The sequence below is a fragment of the Lichenostomus cassidix genome, chromosome 24 (assembly GCF_008360975.1).
Source record: "Lichenostomus cassidix isolate B80296 chromosome 24, HeHo_3.0, whole genome shotgun sequence".
Taxonomy (NCBI): Eukaryota; Metazoa; Chordata; class Aves; order Passeriformes; family Meliphagidae; genus Lichenostomus; species Lichenostomus cassidix.
This window is the reverse complement of record NC_139504.1, coordinates 1,361,628-1,377,698: the sequence shown is the minus strand read 5'-3', so window position 1 is coordinate 1,377,698 and position 16,071 is coordinate 1,361,628. Positions and strand designations below refer to the sequence as shown.

Here is a 16,071-nt window from a genome sequence, read left to right as displayed (position 1 = left end):
AAAAGCCTTCTCTACGAGGAGAAAGAAGTTTTGGCAACTCCCTTCCACACTTTAACAAAGAGCCAGATGCTGTGCAGGCAGGTGGCTGGCCAGGTATGGATTGTTTACTTGGAATGTTCACTCTGCAAAAAGTAGAAAACTTTAAAATTTTCTCTCCCAGTTGAAAGGGCAATGCAACGCCAAAGAATATATTGCATTTGCCAGGCCCTCGTTCGATTCTCCCCACCAAGGCAGCGTTTTTGGATGGATCATGTCAGCAGCTCCTGCCAAGCCCTAACTCAGGAAGCTGTTTTGCTTTGCTGTGTCTGCCCTGGCTGCCTGTAAACTGAAGAGTATTGCCCACGACTGAGAGAGGTGGGTCTGTGATCCAGGGCAACCATGATTAATGGCTCCAATTCTGCCTGTCAGGATGGAGGAAAGTCAGGGTAAAGCTTCCCAGATGTGTCAGCAGGGATGGGAGAGGAACAGAGGAAAAATTACCTGCCTACCCGGCCTTGTTACCACTGATGTAATCAAATTCACTGCTAAGAGCCCCTGTCACACACAGGATCCCCCTGGGCTGGGGAAGCCCCTCTCCAGCACAGGGAGCTGAGTATAAAGTCATGGAATTATGGAATGGTTTGGGCTGGGAAGGACTTTAAAGCTCATGGCAGGGACACCTTCCACTATCCCAGGTTGCTCCAAGCCCTAATGTCCAACCTGGCCTTGGACACTTCCAGGGATCTAGAGGCAGCCACAGCTTCTCTGGGCACAGGGGAAACTGAGGCCCACATAGACCAGGTGTTCTGAACCCCAGGCTTTCCCGCCTGGATTAGCCTCCATCCCTGCTCCTGTGTAAGCACAGCTCTGCCCAGCTCTGCCCAGCTCTGCCCAGCACTCAGACCTGTGCCAGTGCCATGCTGGGAGCACAGCAAGACCCCCACCTGCTCTGGAGGGATGGCAGGGGGTTGTGCTTTGGGTGTCCCACATGGGACTTTCTGTGAGAAAAGGAGGCTTGGGGGGGACAACTCCCTGACAGGAGGGTGTAGCCAGAGCAGGGTCTGGCTCTGCTCCCTGGGAACAAGGAACAGGACAAGAGCAATCAGCCTCAGATTGCATGAGGACAGATTCAGGTTGGACATCAATGGAATTTCGTCACTGAAAGGGTGGTTAGGTACTGGAAGGAGCTGCCCAGGGGGGTGGTGGAGTCTCCATCCCTGTAGGTGTTCAAGGAACAGCTGGATGTGGCATTCAGTGCTCTGGGCTGGTGACAAGGGGGGATTGGTCACAGGTTGGACTTGATGGTCTGGGAGGTCTTTTCCAGCCAAAATGATTCTGGAATTCTGTGACTCCACAGAGGCTGCAGCATCCTCACCAATCCTACCTTGGGTGAGGATTAGAGATGCTTTTGGGGCTGATGCTGAAACTAAGGAGCTCAGCCCTGAGTTAATCTCCCTTAGAGGCAGCAGGGACCTGGTGGATCCAATCCCTGAGCCCATGGGAATCAGGGAAGAGCCCATGAGACTGCAGAGATGCTCCAAGCACATCTCTCTTCCCTGTAGCTACAAACACCCTTCCACAAAGAGAAATACAAAGCTGAAGGAAAAGGCTGTGGAATATCCTGGCTTGCCTCCACTGCAGGACAAGCCTGAACCTTCTCCTGGAAGGGGGATCAGCAGGAACATCATTATCTCCCCAATGTAGGCCAGCACCCCTGCCTCCTCCTCCCCCTGTGTGCAGCTCCCGGGTGCAGACTGACAGATCAGAGAGTGCAGGCGAAAAACTGAATTCATTATTTTTCCCATATGTCAGATAGTTTCAAATTGTTAAAAAAAAAAAAAAAAGAGAAAAAAAAAGAGGGGGATTATTACTGTTCATTAAAATGTAGGGAAAAAAAGGAAAAGAGGAGCAAAACCCCTGAGCTGCCCCCCTCCTTCTGGTGGGAGCTGCTCTCAGATCCCCTCTCTTGCAGGATGGGGTGGCAGAAGTCCTGCCTGTCTCCTCCCAGGAGGTGCCATGGAAACTCAGTAATGCAGAGCACAGCAGCATGACATGGGAGACTGGGACCAGGTCGTTAAAGTTTGGGGCTTGATTATCTGGATCTGTTTTGAGGCTGCACATGCCTTGAGCTCATTAACCAACACCTCTTCTGTTAATTAGCCACGGTATGTGCTGTCCTAACTGCATCTCACAGGCCTGGGAGCCTCAGCACAGCTGAATCCTGCATTTCCCCTGGGATGGGCCTGGCTGGGAGCCTGGCACACCAGCCCAGGTGTAAGGCAAGGAGCTGGAAAGGTACGAGGCTGCACTTTGAAGAGTGGAAGGATTGCACCTTCCTTTAGGTTTGGAAGGATAGATTTTATTTCTTTCTCTTTAAGGTGAAAGGCTGATTTTTCTTTTTTTCTCTTCTTTCCCTGAAAGACCACAGCTTTGTCATCAGCTCCCCCTTAAACCATTCCCTGCCCCAAAGCTGTGGCTGTTCCTGCTTTTCCCAGCTGCATCCCAGGGCTGGAGAAAACCCAGATCTGGCTGCTGGGATGTGTCACTGAGGAAATTGGGGACAGGAAAGGGTGAGAAAAGACAAAAATTTAGGCCGGACTGGGAAAAATTCCCCTGGCACTTCCTGTGCCTAGGATTTGAAGTATCACTGGCCATTTCATGGAAAAAGGATGCCTTTTCATTTAGGGAATCCCAGAATTGGTTTGGGTTGGAAGGACCTTAAAGATCATCTTGTTCCAACCCTCTGCCATGGGCAGGGACACCTTCCACTAGCCCAAGTTGCTCCAAGCCTTGTCCAAGCTGGACAGCCAGGGATGGAGAAACACAGGAAAAATCCTTCCCTGTGAGGGTGGGGAGGCCCTGGCACAGGGTGCCCAGAGAAGCTGTGGCTGCCCCTGGATCCCTGGAAGTGTCCAAGGCCAGGTTGGACGTTAGGGCTTGGAGCAGCCTGGGATAGTGGAAGGTGTCCCTTCCCATGGCAGAAGGGGATGGAACAAGATGAACTTTAAGGTTCCTTCCAACCCAAACCATTGCTGGATTCTATGAATATTCTTATTTGCTGGTCACCAATGGGAAGTCCTTGCATCCCTCCTTCCTTGACAGGACCAGGCTGTGTATTGAATTGAGTGATGCTCCTTCCAGCCTTCACCAGGAGACATTCCCACTCGGATCCCTGGCCAAGCTGCTGCAGAGGAATCAAGGGCAGCTCACACAAGGGAGACCCACAGGGACATGGAAATTCAGTGCTTTGCTCTTGCCTTGTGGTGGCACCGAGATGGACGAGGTGGGAAGGGCTGGGCTGGGAGCTGGGAGCTTTGATCTGAGTGCCAGCCGAACCCTCCTGGGTGTAAGACACCATCAGAAAGAACAAATGAAGGCCTTAGAAGGAGACTAATCCCATGTCCCAGATCTGTCAGTGCCTTGCTTCCCTCCCTTCTCCCGTGCAAACAGCTGGACTCAACCCCCCTGTGGCATCTAGCCCAGCAGCTCCAGTCAGATAAAAACACTCCCTGTCCAACACAGCTGGCCTGAGCCTCTTCCACAGCCTCTCAAACCCCAAATCCTCCCACTGGGGAAGTCCTAACCCTGCTCCCACGTGCAGCACACAGGAATCCTGGGCATGCCATGCTAACCATCTCCTCAGGGGAAAGTGTAACTGGAACTGGACATCCAGCTGTGGCAAACAAGGAACAATCCCCAGCTCTGCTTTGAGCACCGTGCAGAGCATTTAAAGAGCAAACAGTCTGAACCACTGATGATGTTGTGGTGCATCCCATGGGAGCTTGCTGGACGCCAGAGATGTGTCCCTGAGCTGCAGAGGTCGTGGCTCTGCAGACCTTCTGCTGCTCTGCAGTGAGGGCTGAGCAAATCCCCGTGGATGAATCCAGCATCCATCAGCTGAGTTTGATCAATGCTGAGCAATTCCTTATCTCTGACATGGCAGAGCCACATGTTCCACAGGAATCCAAACCCAGCACATCCAGGAGGGAGCACGATCAATCCCAGTGCTCCAGCATTGACACATGTCTGAGTTTGGCCTGAATCCCTTATCAGGCAGTGGCACAGCTCTATATGGAAAAGGTTCAGCCTTGCAGACACTTTAAATGCCCTTGTCTGCCCTCCAGTCCTGCAGCCTTTGCTGGGATCATTCATCCTGCATAAACCATTAGCACATCCCCATTTTAAGATAAATTACCCAAATCTTTAAACCTCTGCTCAGAGGGAATCCCCTGGGGTGGCTGCTCACAGTCAGGTCCCTCTGTGAAGGCATCCCTATGGAGCCAGAGCCATTAATACAGCATTCCCAGAGAGCCTGCAAATTGCACAGTAGTAGGAAAATGTGGTTGGAGTAGCAGGAATCCTGCTTAAAGCCATGACATGAGGATCCCGAGAATCCTGGCTTTGGAAATCACTGATGTGCCTCAGTGATTTCCCCAAGGTTTTTGTCTGAGAGGAGCACAAAGACAGAGGTGTCACCCATCCTTGGGGACATGGTGGACCTGCAGGGAAACAGGCAGGTTCCCTGGGCATCACCCTCTAGAAATGGTGACAACTCTGCCAGAAATGGTGGGATTTGTGGGAAAAGTCCAGAGAAAAGATGACAGTGAAGAGAGAAAGGAGCATGGGAAGACAGAGCTAACCGAACTTGTTCGAGAAAGGAGTAGATGTACTACCTGGGGCTGCTCCAAAATCTGCTCCCAAATGTGCTTTTTCTTTTTTTTTTTAAATAGGATATTGATTTTGTTTCCTCTTCTTTTTTTTTTTTTTTATTTTGACTGATGGAGTGTTTTGGAGAAATATCTGCTTTGGTGGAATTTTATGCTTTTTTAATTAAGGAATCAATAGCAAAAAAAGACAACAACACATCAACAAGGGAAATTTTTTGGTCTTGCTCCTCTCAGAGGATGATGGTGAATCCAAGCAGGTTTGGCCTGGCCTGGGAAATGAGGCAAGGAAAGAGCAGGGGAGGGAGCACCAGGTGTCTGAATGACAGCTCCCAGGAGCTTCTGCAGCAGAAATAGTTGTTTCCTTCTGACTTCTTTGCTTGATTTTTTTTTTCCTTTTTCTGGCAGTTCTCATTATTGTTCTCCATCTGACACCTCTGAAGTGTTATGGGCTGGGAAGCAGCAACTCCCCTAAGGCTGTTCCCTTCCTTAGACTGAGACATGACTGTTTATACCCTGACAAAGTGACAGGGCCAGGACAGCACTAACAACATCCCAGCTCCTGGGCCCTGCTCACCAATCCCAGTTCCCACCACTCCAGGCTCCTGCTCACCAATCCCACCACACCAGGTGTGCTCAGCTCTGCCAGGCTGAAGCAGAAATGACCCTTCTCAGTCACAGCAAACTGACCTCTGAGGACACAGAACAAGCTGGGAGGTGATGCTGCTGTTGAAGCCCATTCTGAGGGGTTCTACCAGACCTTTTCCCATTATTCCCACTATCCAAGTGCACGAGGAGCTCTTGCTCAGTTTGATCCACAAGTGGATCCCAAAGTTTATCTATCATAAACCCATAAATGGTAACAGATAAATAAACAGAACCACTGGACCCCTGGTCTGGAGCCCCAAGGTGATGCCTGTGGGATGCTCCAAACCCCTGGCTCTGAGCTGTTTTGAGTCTCTTCCCAACACAGCCACAGACAGAGCTGCTGCCTGACCATGGTTGGCCACAGCTATTTTTCCTGGTGGCAGAGGCAGCCCAGCCAAGAGCTGAAGGGTTTGGGATGCATTCCTGGACCGCTGGCAGGAGGACATCCTGGTGCACACTGCTGCTGTGGGATGGGACATGAGCTATCCCATTCCCTCTGTCACAAGGACAGGTGGATTTGCTCCCACTGCTGTGGGGAGGCCACTTCAAATGCTCGGCTTGTCCTGTTGGCACAACCCCAGGGCTGCCAGGAGCCCCCATTGCACCTCAGTCACTCCAGGAAGATGGATTTCCCTGGCAGGGAGTGTGGATAGAGGTGTCACCAGCATTACCGAAAGCATCCATCACCATCTCCCTCCTGCCTCAGGAGGTTTAATCACTCAGGTCCTGCTGCTGAGAGGAAGAGAAAGGGAAGAGAGATGGGAAAGCCCAAAGTTAGTTTGTCCTAGGGGCAGGACAGGGCCTTGCTGCCATGGCTGTGTCACAGCCCAAGGGAGATGACAGGACAGAAGCTGTGCTGGAAGGGAAAGGAATGGAAAGAAAATCCTTCTTAGGAATTTAGGTTGGTTTCTTAAAACAAGAACTGCTGAGTTAGCACAAAAGGAGATGTTTGGAAGATGTCAGAACACAGCTTTTGGGTTTTTCCCTGCCTAGCATTTCATTTTGGAAAGGCTCACGTGAAATGTGTGATGCTTTCAGGAATGTAAACCCCCCTGCTGCCCTGTCCCAGCTGGAATGCTTTCCCAGCTTTGACTCACACAACAAATAGCTCCCAGTGAGTTTATCAGCAATGCAAAACCAATCACCCAGCTCTGGACCACTGCTCCATCACTTTATGAGCTGTCATTTTGGGATGAGCTGTGCCTGAGAGAGAGACAGAGCATGCAGGCCTGGAGGTGGTGGGTTAAATAGTACAGACTGAGGAAGGAGAGCCAAAAAGCTGGGAGAAGGGGGATCCAAGTAGTGGCTGGTGGGAAACTGGCTGGAAAGGATTAGGTCCTGCATGGACATGTGGGTTGGGGTGGCAGAGGAGTGATGCAAAGCTCCTTGCTGAGCTCCCCACTCATCCCTGTAGCCCCAGGGAGCCTGTTCCCAGCCCTGTCCCTGAACCCTCTCTGTTATTCATGACAGCCTGCCAGTGCCATTTAACAAGCCTAATAATCAGAAAATGCCACGAGGTTCAGAAGCAGAGAGGCCACTCAGAGGTTGCTGGAGGAGGGAAGAGACGGCAGAATCCAAGTCCTACCTAAGGCAGGAGGCGACAGCCAAAGCCTGGCTTGTCCCTCTGTGCCCAAGAGCCCTGGCAGCAGCAGATTTAGGGGCAGCACCCCAGGACAGCCCTGCAGATGCAGCAGGCCCTGTGTGAAGGCTGGAGGGACTGACTGAGTTCCCCTCAGTCCATCTCACTCCCACAGATCCAGCAGCATCCACCACCCAGAGCTGCTTCTCAGCAAACTTCTCTCCTTCCCTTTCAAAGTGCTGGAGATGAGGACGGCACATGGGGGAACTCCCAGCCCCTGGGCACTTGTCAATCATCCCCGAGACGCTCCAGCTAATTATTTTTATCCTTCATGAGTCGTGTGGCATTCCGGAGGTGCAGAAAATAGGACATTCACAGCATCTCTCTCTCTCTGGCGTGGGCTAATGGTGCCTGTAAATTGCTGCTCCGTGTCAGGGGATCACTGTTCCTAATCAGGCTGAGATTTCTGATGGGCTCCAGGCCAACCACACTTCTTCCTCCAGGGGGAAATGCAGGATGTTTTTTCCAATGAAAGAAGATTTTCCTTCCCGTTGTGCCCATCTCAGCCCATTATGGGCTTGCAGGACTCTGGCAGGAGGGAGGCAGGATGAACAGATGTATGGACTGGAGTGACATTCCTATTTTGGTGCCTGGGATGCAGACCACCAAAACCATCAGAGAAGTGTCTCACAAGGAGGCGAATGACTGCTTTGGCTCTGCAAACACAGGGTTGTCTCCTCTTACTGTCTTTTCTGGAGAAGTGGATGGTGGTGAAGATCAGGAGCTGAATTTGTGCTTTCCCTGGGCTCATTCCTCCTGTGCTGAAGTTGGCCCTAAGGGCTGGGAATAGCCCAGAGTCCTTCAGGAGTGGGGGGCAGGTGGTGGGGGTGAGCTGTGGGTGCTCTCCACACACAGAGAGCCTCCAAGGAGTGCTGTGAGCACAGCACTGCACGTTCTGGATGAGGATGGAGGTCACAGACCCGACGGTGCCACGGTGGTGTGGGAGCTGTGCCCACACACAGGATTTTGGGTGGTGAAAATCCAAGGCAGAGGAGATGTTTGTTTCCCATCAAACAAACAAACAAACAAACAAACTTGATCTGCTTGTGACTATCTTCCAGCTACTCCAGGCAGTGACAGAGGAGTTAGTTTGTTGTTTACGCACTCAGAGAGGAGATAAGGTCAGGAAATCGCAGTTGGCTTCTGCAATCCTAAGGGGGAGAGCAAAGCTCAATCTGGCAGATGAATCCCTTGCTATTAACTGCTCTTCTTCCCAATTATTCCTCCATTTCACGAGAAACCTCCAAAACACACACAAATATTTCCACCCAGGCCACAGCAATGCTCGATGCTCTTCCACAGGTCCCACCTCTGCCTCGCCAGGAGCTGCTGCAAGTTCTATTGCACAGCCTGAGTCAGGGCAGGTCCACAGACCTGGAGGAGACAACCTCCTGGAGAAGATTTTTGGAAGTCACTCAGTGCCACCACAGCGAGGGGACAGGTAGGAGATCTGCAGGCAGGGATGTCAGGCCTCAGCACAGGCTGCCTCGTCACAGCTGGATGCAAACTATCATTTGCATTAGGTTAAAATCTTGAGCAAATTGAAATCACAGGAACATCTGCTGCATTTTCATTAAGCTCGTGTTGACACCAGAGGAGGGGGACCTTGGAAAGACAGATGGAGAGGAGGGGGAAAGGTGGATTGTCTCAGCACAGGCTCCTGAATTGCCTCTGGGCAGGAGCACCGGGCTGGTCCCAGCTGGGCATTGCAGTTTGGGCAAAATGACCTCAAACAAGGAGGTCCCTCCACCTTGAGCTCTGCTTCCCGCCCCAGAGAGGGGTCAGGGAGCACAGGGCACAGCTGTTCACCTGAGGAGTCATGCCCTTCCCAGAAATGGGGCCTGTGGCACTGCCAAGGGAGCTCCCAGGGGTCTTGCAGTGGCTTTGAGAGAGCCTTGCTTGTCTCCTGCAGGGCAGAAGGGATGGGGGCGAACATCTGCCAGCAAACTGAGCGTCACCAAATCCACAGCAGCTGTACCCTGCTTCTCACATCATCTCTCACTCTTCTTCCAGCCCAGATTCTAAACCCATCGGAGTGAAGGAGGAGCAGAGCTTTTCATCGAGGAAAAACCAACACATTGCTCATCCTCAGCACTGCAAACCTTCAGAACATGACCCTGGGATGCTCCACCAACAACAGAGGCAAAGCAGTTTTATTTTCACTAGAAATTCCCTCACTTCTTCAAGCAGTCTCAAGGCTTTGGGGACCTGACATCTGATTCTGGAGTGCCACTTGTGCAGCACAGCTGTTTCTAAGCCTCCCTGCTGCAGCATTCATCCCAGGGACTCGCAGCAGCAGTTCCCAAACAAACCCAGCTCAAACAGAAAGGGTTATACATGTCTGCAAACAGCCATCCTTGTGCCAGAGCTTGCTTGGAGGATTGTTTGTGGAGAAAAAGAACACACTGAGGAGCATTTGTTGGGCTGTCCAGCTGTAGTCACTGTAATCACTGACATGGGGCTGCCTCTGTGGTTTCTGTTCCCACTGCATTCCATGCTGGGAGAGCTCCCACAGCACGTGCCACAGTCCTGGCTGTGGCACTGCCAGCACATTCACACCGTCTGCAGCTGTGGAAAGGAGGAAAAGCCTTATCTGCAGGGGGAATTATGGCCTGGCACTGTTTTTTTGGGAAGCATGACTCCGGGGGGAGCCATGGGCAGGATGGTGCTGCAGGTTCGGATGAGTGCCCCGAGAGCACAGGAGTGATGGAATCACAGTCCCAGTCTCAAGTACCAACGGACTGGGACCATGCTGGGGACACAGGTGCCTCTTTTACCCACTGGAGAGACACCAGCAAGTGCCAGTGGCCACCTCAGCCCTGGTCACTGCACTCCAGGGCTGAAACCAGCACCATGCCAGCTCACAGAGAAAGCCAGGAGCATCCTCAGAGCCTATGGCTTTGTTCCACACACAGAGTTGTCCCTGCAGGTCCCTCCCTCATGCCGTGCCACCCACCAGCACCGTTGCATGACTTCCCAGGCTGTGGCTCATCCTGGCCATGCCGAGTCCTGCCAGCCCCTCTCGAGGGGCTCACATGAGCTCATTAGGACAGTGGGTGACATTGGGATTTGCCACCCTAGGCAGTCATTGGTTTGTCATTTCTCTGGTGATTTTGTTCTCCAGCATCCCTGAAGAGAAAGTGAATACTGTTCCTATTTGTCCAAGAGGAGTGTCCGAGTGGCCGCAGGGGTGCCCAAGTGCCATAGCAAAGCCAGGGATTAACACACCAATCCCTCTGTCCTTGCTCTGCTCTTGTCCATGTTTGGGGCCTGAGCAGAGAGCAATTAGAGCTGACAATGAGCTGCAAAGAGTGGCTGGAGATCCTGACCAGGGATCAGCAACACTGCGGGGTCAGGAGAGGGGGAATACTTCAGACAAAATGACTCATTTCAGTGCAGAAAAGGATGCTGCTGCTCCTGCCCTGGGCTCATTTTGTACCAATTCAATCCACCCTTCGCTATGCTGTGCTGATGCAAAGGCAGGATGAGGCGTAGGACAGGGGGAACACAGGGGTTTGGGAGCAGGGTTGGTTTGTCGTTCATTGGATCCTTGAATGGGTTGAATGGATTTAGAAACCTGGACTGAATGGATTTAGAAACCTGGGTTGAATGGATTTAGAAATCCAGCTTGAGGTGGCTGCCTGTTCCCGACAAACCCTGAGTGCTCTCTGCAAATAAAATCCCCAACACTCGCCAGATTTCGAAAGCGATTTGGATGAAGGAATTGTCCCCAAAGCAAGAAGTGCTGTTAATTTTCCCCTTCACTGCAACAAGGCTGCTGGAGGAATGGGGTGGGGCTCCCGGCAGACATCCCAGCCCTGCCCGGGTGGCATAGCTGGATAATTCACAGCACTCGTGAATATTCAGGTGTGATGTGAATAAAGAACACTCACTTTCCTTCCCTGATTCCTCATGGCAGGACCTGCAGGGGGAAATCCTCTAACACCCCATCGCCAGCCCCGCAGGGGGAATGAGTGGGGTGCTGGAGTGGGAGCAGCACAAACCCCCTCGGAGCCCTTCCCACCTCTCTCTTGCTACCTGTCCCTCCACCCTGGCACCCACCGAGGGATCACATGTGTCCCCATGGGACACTGCCAGCGCCAGCCCCTCCAGCCCCACGGCCCTGTCACCCCATGAGCAGGGCAGGGGCTCCTGCTGGCTGCCAGCTCTGCAGGCACTGAGAAAAGCAGGCAAAAAACCCCATCAGAAATCATTGCACCTTCATAGAACGAACAATAAACTCCAACATTTCATTCTAGACAGACAAGATAGAATTTTTCACTTTTCCAATGACAAAAAACCTGAGAAATGAAGGTTATTCACCTAATTTTAACTCAGTCATTTCTTTTCTTTCTTCCTCTCCGGAGGAAAGAAATGGAAGACAGAAGAGGACAAAGCTTAAAACCTTATCAACAACTTCACATGAGTGTCTTCCACTGAAACCAAGGAGGAAAAAGAGCACCTTGGCCTGTTCATGGATAAACTTTTCATTCCAACTGCTGTGTCTTTCATCCCAATCACTGCACCTTCCCAAAGCATCTCCCCAAAGCCCATGGGAAGTGTGCCCTGTGTCAATCTCCCTCCCTCGCCAACTGCACCATCTGTATTAACAGCATCCTTAGCACTGCAGGAGTGCTATCAGTCCCTGCTCATGGCCTGGGTTTGCCCATCTAGGGGCCAGCTGGGAATTCCAGTTCAAAGTGGAGCTGCCCGGATGGAGGCTCAGCCTGCAGCAACTGCTGAGGGAGAGCTGAGCCAGAAATGGGATGGAGCTCCTGGGAAAGGGAGATTTAGAGAAAAACCAGGAGTGGCTAAAGATGCAATAAGGGACCCCATGTCCAGTGGGGCTTTGATCTGGGGGATTAGGGATGAAGCCTTGAAGTAAAGGTGGAGAAGCTGGTGAGGCTGTAATAAGACACAATTTGAAAAGCCTGTCAGATTCATGGATTTGAACTGGAAGGATGATTTATCCAAAGGCTTGGGTCAGAGACTGTGTTATTCATTCCCTCCACCAGCCTCTGCTACACTGTTCTTTAGGATGATTCAGCCTCCTACTCAGGAGAAGCAAAGCAACAGTCCATGTACCACCCCACACTGCCACTACCAAAAGTGTGATCATCCATTTTCTGGAGACCTAAGGATAAAGCTGGCTCTCCCAGAAACCACACCCTGCTCACCAATAATTCCCTTTCTGCTGAAAAATAAAGGAAAAAACTCTCAAACCACCTGATGATTATTTTGTTTGCCCCATTGCTATTAAAAAAAATCTCCCAATTCCTCGTTGGATGATTGTTCCTAATGTGAGCACCAGCCTTGGTTTTGGAGCTATTAAGCTGAGTGTTAAATGTGAGCGAGCGTTGGGTTTAGGATCGCTGGGGGAAATCCACCCCATTTCTGCTATTGCTCTGAGCAGAGCTGTGCCCTGAGCAGGAAGTGTGGGATGAGCACTTTGGGATGCTCTCGGCATGGCAGAGCCTCGCAGGCAGAGCTCATTAAAGCTGGGGGGCTGAAATGCTGCAGGTTTGGGTCTTGCCCTGTAGTTCATAGAAGTGGGTTGGGAGAGACCCACAAGGATCATGGATCCAGCTCCTGGCCCTGCACAGACACCCAGCAATCCCACCCTGTGCATCCCTGGGAGTGTTGTCCAAATGCTCCTTTGAGCTCTGGCAGGCTTCAAGCCTGAGCTTTCGTGGAGCAGGAGGAGGTGGATGAGTGAGGAGATGCGGATGCAGATTTCACTCTGAGGCAAACCAGAGAAATGAGTTGCTGCCACTTTCTGTCTCTTCTTGCCCAGTCAAATACCACAATCAACACACAGAGCATTATAACCAACCCAGAGGCAACTCTGCGGCTGAAAATAAAGGGAAGGAGATGAAAGAAACCCTCTTATTCCTAATTTACTCCAGTTAATTTTAGTCTAATTTGATCACAATGTTCTTCTGTAAATATCAGCCCTTCTTTAATAAGGCAGCGTTGGCCACAGAGGCTGCAATTGCGATGTAATCACCTGGTGTGTCGTAAAAGACTTTCTCTGTTAATTGTTAGGAGGAACTGGAGCTATTCCACGGCAGGTATGGGATTGCAAAGAGAGATAATTATAACCAGATCTAATTAGTAATTATAACAGACCTTTCCTAGAAATTGTTTTTTACTTAAATATTCCCCTGATCCTCCCGAGCAGCTGTCTGTGCTGCTGTCAGGAGGGCTCTCAGTGACGCTGGTGCGGGGACAGGGTGTGGGCACGGGGCTGTCCTTGTCCCCACAGCCTCCGGGACGTGATGGAGCCTCAGCCCGGTGTCTGCCAGGGAAGGGAGCAGGGAGGCAGGCAGAGAGGCAGAGCTGAGACAGGAGAGGGTGCTCTCGCCGCAGCAATGGAGACGTGCAGGGACACGAGGTGTCCTGGAGCTGGGGCTGGCAGGGTGAGGCGTCCTGAGCCTCGACCCACAGCCCAGCAGTGCTGCTCCTCCTGGAGTTGGCAGCAGCAGCAGAAATCAGAAAGGGTTTAGAGGAGATGGGAAGACAGGAGAGGCTGCACAGAAAGATGGGAATGGCTCCCGTTTCATTTTTCAGTTGTGTTAATGGATGCGATTTCCCCAAACCTCCCTGTGACACAGCTCTGACCCAGCAGAGAGCCTGGGGCTCTCAGTCACCGAGACACATCACAGGAGACCTGCAGGTGCAGGGAGGCACAGGGGCACAGACACACCAGGGTATGGCAGCTTTCTAGGTGGGTGAGATTGAACGATTTGGTTTTGTCCCAGTGGAGGTCTGCCCCAACAAATCAATTGTTTTTCAGTTCAGTTGTAGCAGAGTGCTTCATTCCAAAAGGGAAACTTTTCAAACCTCTGCAGTTTTCCTCTCCTACTCTTCTTGCTGCCTCTGCACCAGGCAAAGGCACCTTTGAACAGCAAAATACCTCCAAGTCCTGCCTGGGGAGCTGAGACAGAAACCAACAGGGCCAGGAAATGGAGCAGCGCAATCCAAGGAGCCTGTGCCCAAAAATCCTCACTCCAGGACGTTTCCTGAACCTGTACCCCCTTTTTCAGCTCTTCCAGAGGCACCACCCAGAGCAGAGGGTGCTCCCTTTTCTCCCCACCACAGCACCATCCTACTGTGGATCCTTGTATTGCCTGTCGAGGAGTGAGGCCCTGGGATCACCCAGAGTGCTTCAGAGGAGATGCTCAGCTCAGCCTGTGCAGCACAGACAGGCAGGGCTTTGCTGCCAGCCTGCCCAGATCTTTCTCAGTGGAACCTCAGGAATTAAGCAGAAAAGTATCAAAAAGCTGGAAACCACAGTGATGGAGCAGGAGCTGTCCTGACATAGTCCTTTCTGTGAAGACAGAGCCAGGAGACATGAGGAGTAATTAAACACAGCTACTGAAAGCTGGCCTTAAAGGATTTAATCTCCGAAATCCAGGCTCTAATTACAGGGCTGCACCAATTGTGACCCTGAACTGACGCGCTACTTTTTAATCGAGTTATTTCCTCCAAGCAGAGACGTCTCCAGGGGCTCGCCTGGGCAGCAGCGTTAGCTCGCAGCTGGGAACGGGCTAACTAGGCCAGCACTGCGGGAATTCTCTGGGATTGGTTTTTTTCTGCATGTCTCAGTATCATTCCAGCAGGGAACACCCGCAGACAGGAACCTGTGAGCAACACACATGTGTGTGGTGGGGGGAAACACCATGGGATGAGCAGGCGGCAGAGGGCAAAGCATGGGGCTTACGGTCCCACTGTGTCCAGGGGGATGCTGATCTCAGAGTGGGATGCTAAACCTGGAGTGGGATGCTAAACCTGGAGCAGGATGTTAATTTGAGAGCAGGATGCTAATCCGAGAGTGGGATGCTAATCTGAGAGCCGCATGCTAATCTAAATCTGGGATGCTAAACCAGGAGCAGGATGCTAATCTGAGAGTAGGATGTGGATTTTAGAGTGCGATACTAATCCAAAACCAGGGATGATAATCCCAGAGTAGGATGCCAGTCTGAGAGGAGGATGTTAGAGTGGGATAGCAATTTCATGTTAATGTGAGAGCAGGATCCTAATCTGAGAGCAGGATGTTCGATTGAGAGCAGGATGCCAATCCAAGGGCAGGATGTCAATCCAAGCCTGGGATGCTAACCAAAGCACAGAGATGCCCATTTCCCAACCCACAGCACCATCCCTGAAATCACAGAAATCCCCCTGGAGCACCTGTCTGTGACTGAGCTGCTGTAGCTGCGTGTGGATGGAGAAACCACTGCCTGCACCTTCATCCTGAGCTGGCTGGAGCAGGATGTGCCACATCCCACTGCATTATCACCATGGCTCCCACCTCTCTAATCAGGGCTTCTCACTCCCAGACACCACTGCCGACCTTGATCTCTTCCAGTTTGAGGCCCCTCCATGGCAAAGTGATTCAATTAAGCCCTGGTTCACAGAGAGGGCTAAAAACAAGGAGGGAGGAAAAAAGAAGTGCCCAACAAAAACAAAAATCCGCACTCCTGAGAACAATTTCCTTCTATGGATTTTTAAGACCAGCGGCTGGAGAATCACTTTCTCGTTTCTGTGCTGTCTCTCCAGTCAATAAATAAGAGGGAAATAAAGGATTTCAGAGAAAATAGAATGCAGTCAAAAGGTAAATTGTGGTCTTAAAAGCCCCTAAGAGACTGTCACCGACTTTGAAATGTTTCCTAGTTTGAGACCATTTCTTCCTGACTACATGGTTTCCGCTTCTTTATTTGCATCTCTGGGAGGTAATCTTTAAAACTGATTTTCCCCTGGTTGCATTTCATTGGCAAAGAAACTAAACAGGCTGCTGCATTACAGTAATAACATCAACACTGCAGCCACCTTCGCCTTAATTATTTCTCTGTCTTGCCAACAGAACCAGTTAAACTAGATTTATATTTGGGTGGGGAGGAGGGGGGTGAAGCGGCATGTGTGTGGATGGGTGAGATAACCTGGAAAAACCAATTTCTCCCTTGTTATGTGTCACCAGCAGTAAAAAAAAGGTAAAATAATAATAAAAAATACACGAGGTAAAAGGTTTGGGCCATTTAAGTAATAATAATGTCAGCATTTCACCTGTCTCTTGCTTAATTATTTCCTTCTCTCAGCTCTGCCACCTGAACCAGTTTAGATAAGATTTCAGTGTGGATAAGC

General features: G+C 51.2%; 1 protein-coding gene across 3 annotated transcripts in view; it reads right to left on the bottom strand.

The window, feature by feature from the left end:
- KIRREL3 (kirre like nephrin family adhesion molecule 3) overlaps positions 1-16,071 on the bottom strand; it is a 344,735-nt gene that overhangs the window by 65,821 nt on the left and 262,843 nt on the right. The window lies entirely within an intron of this gene.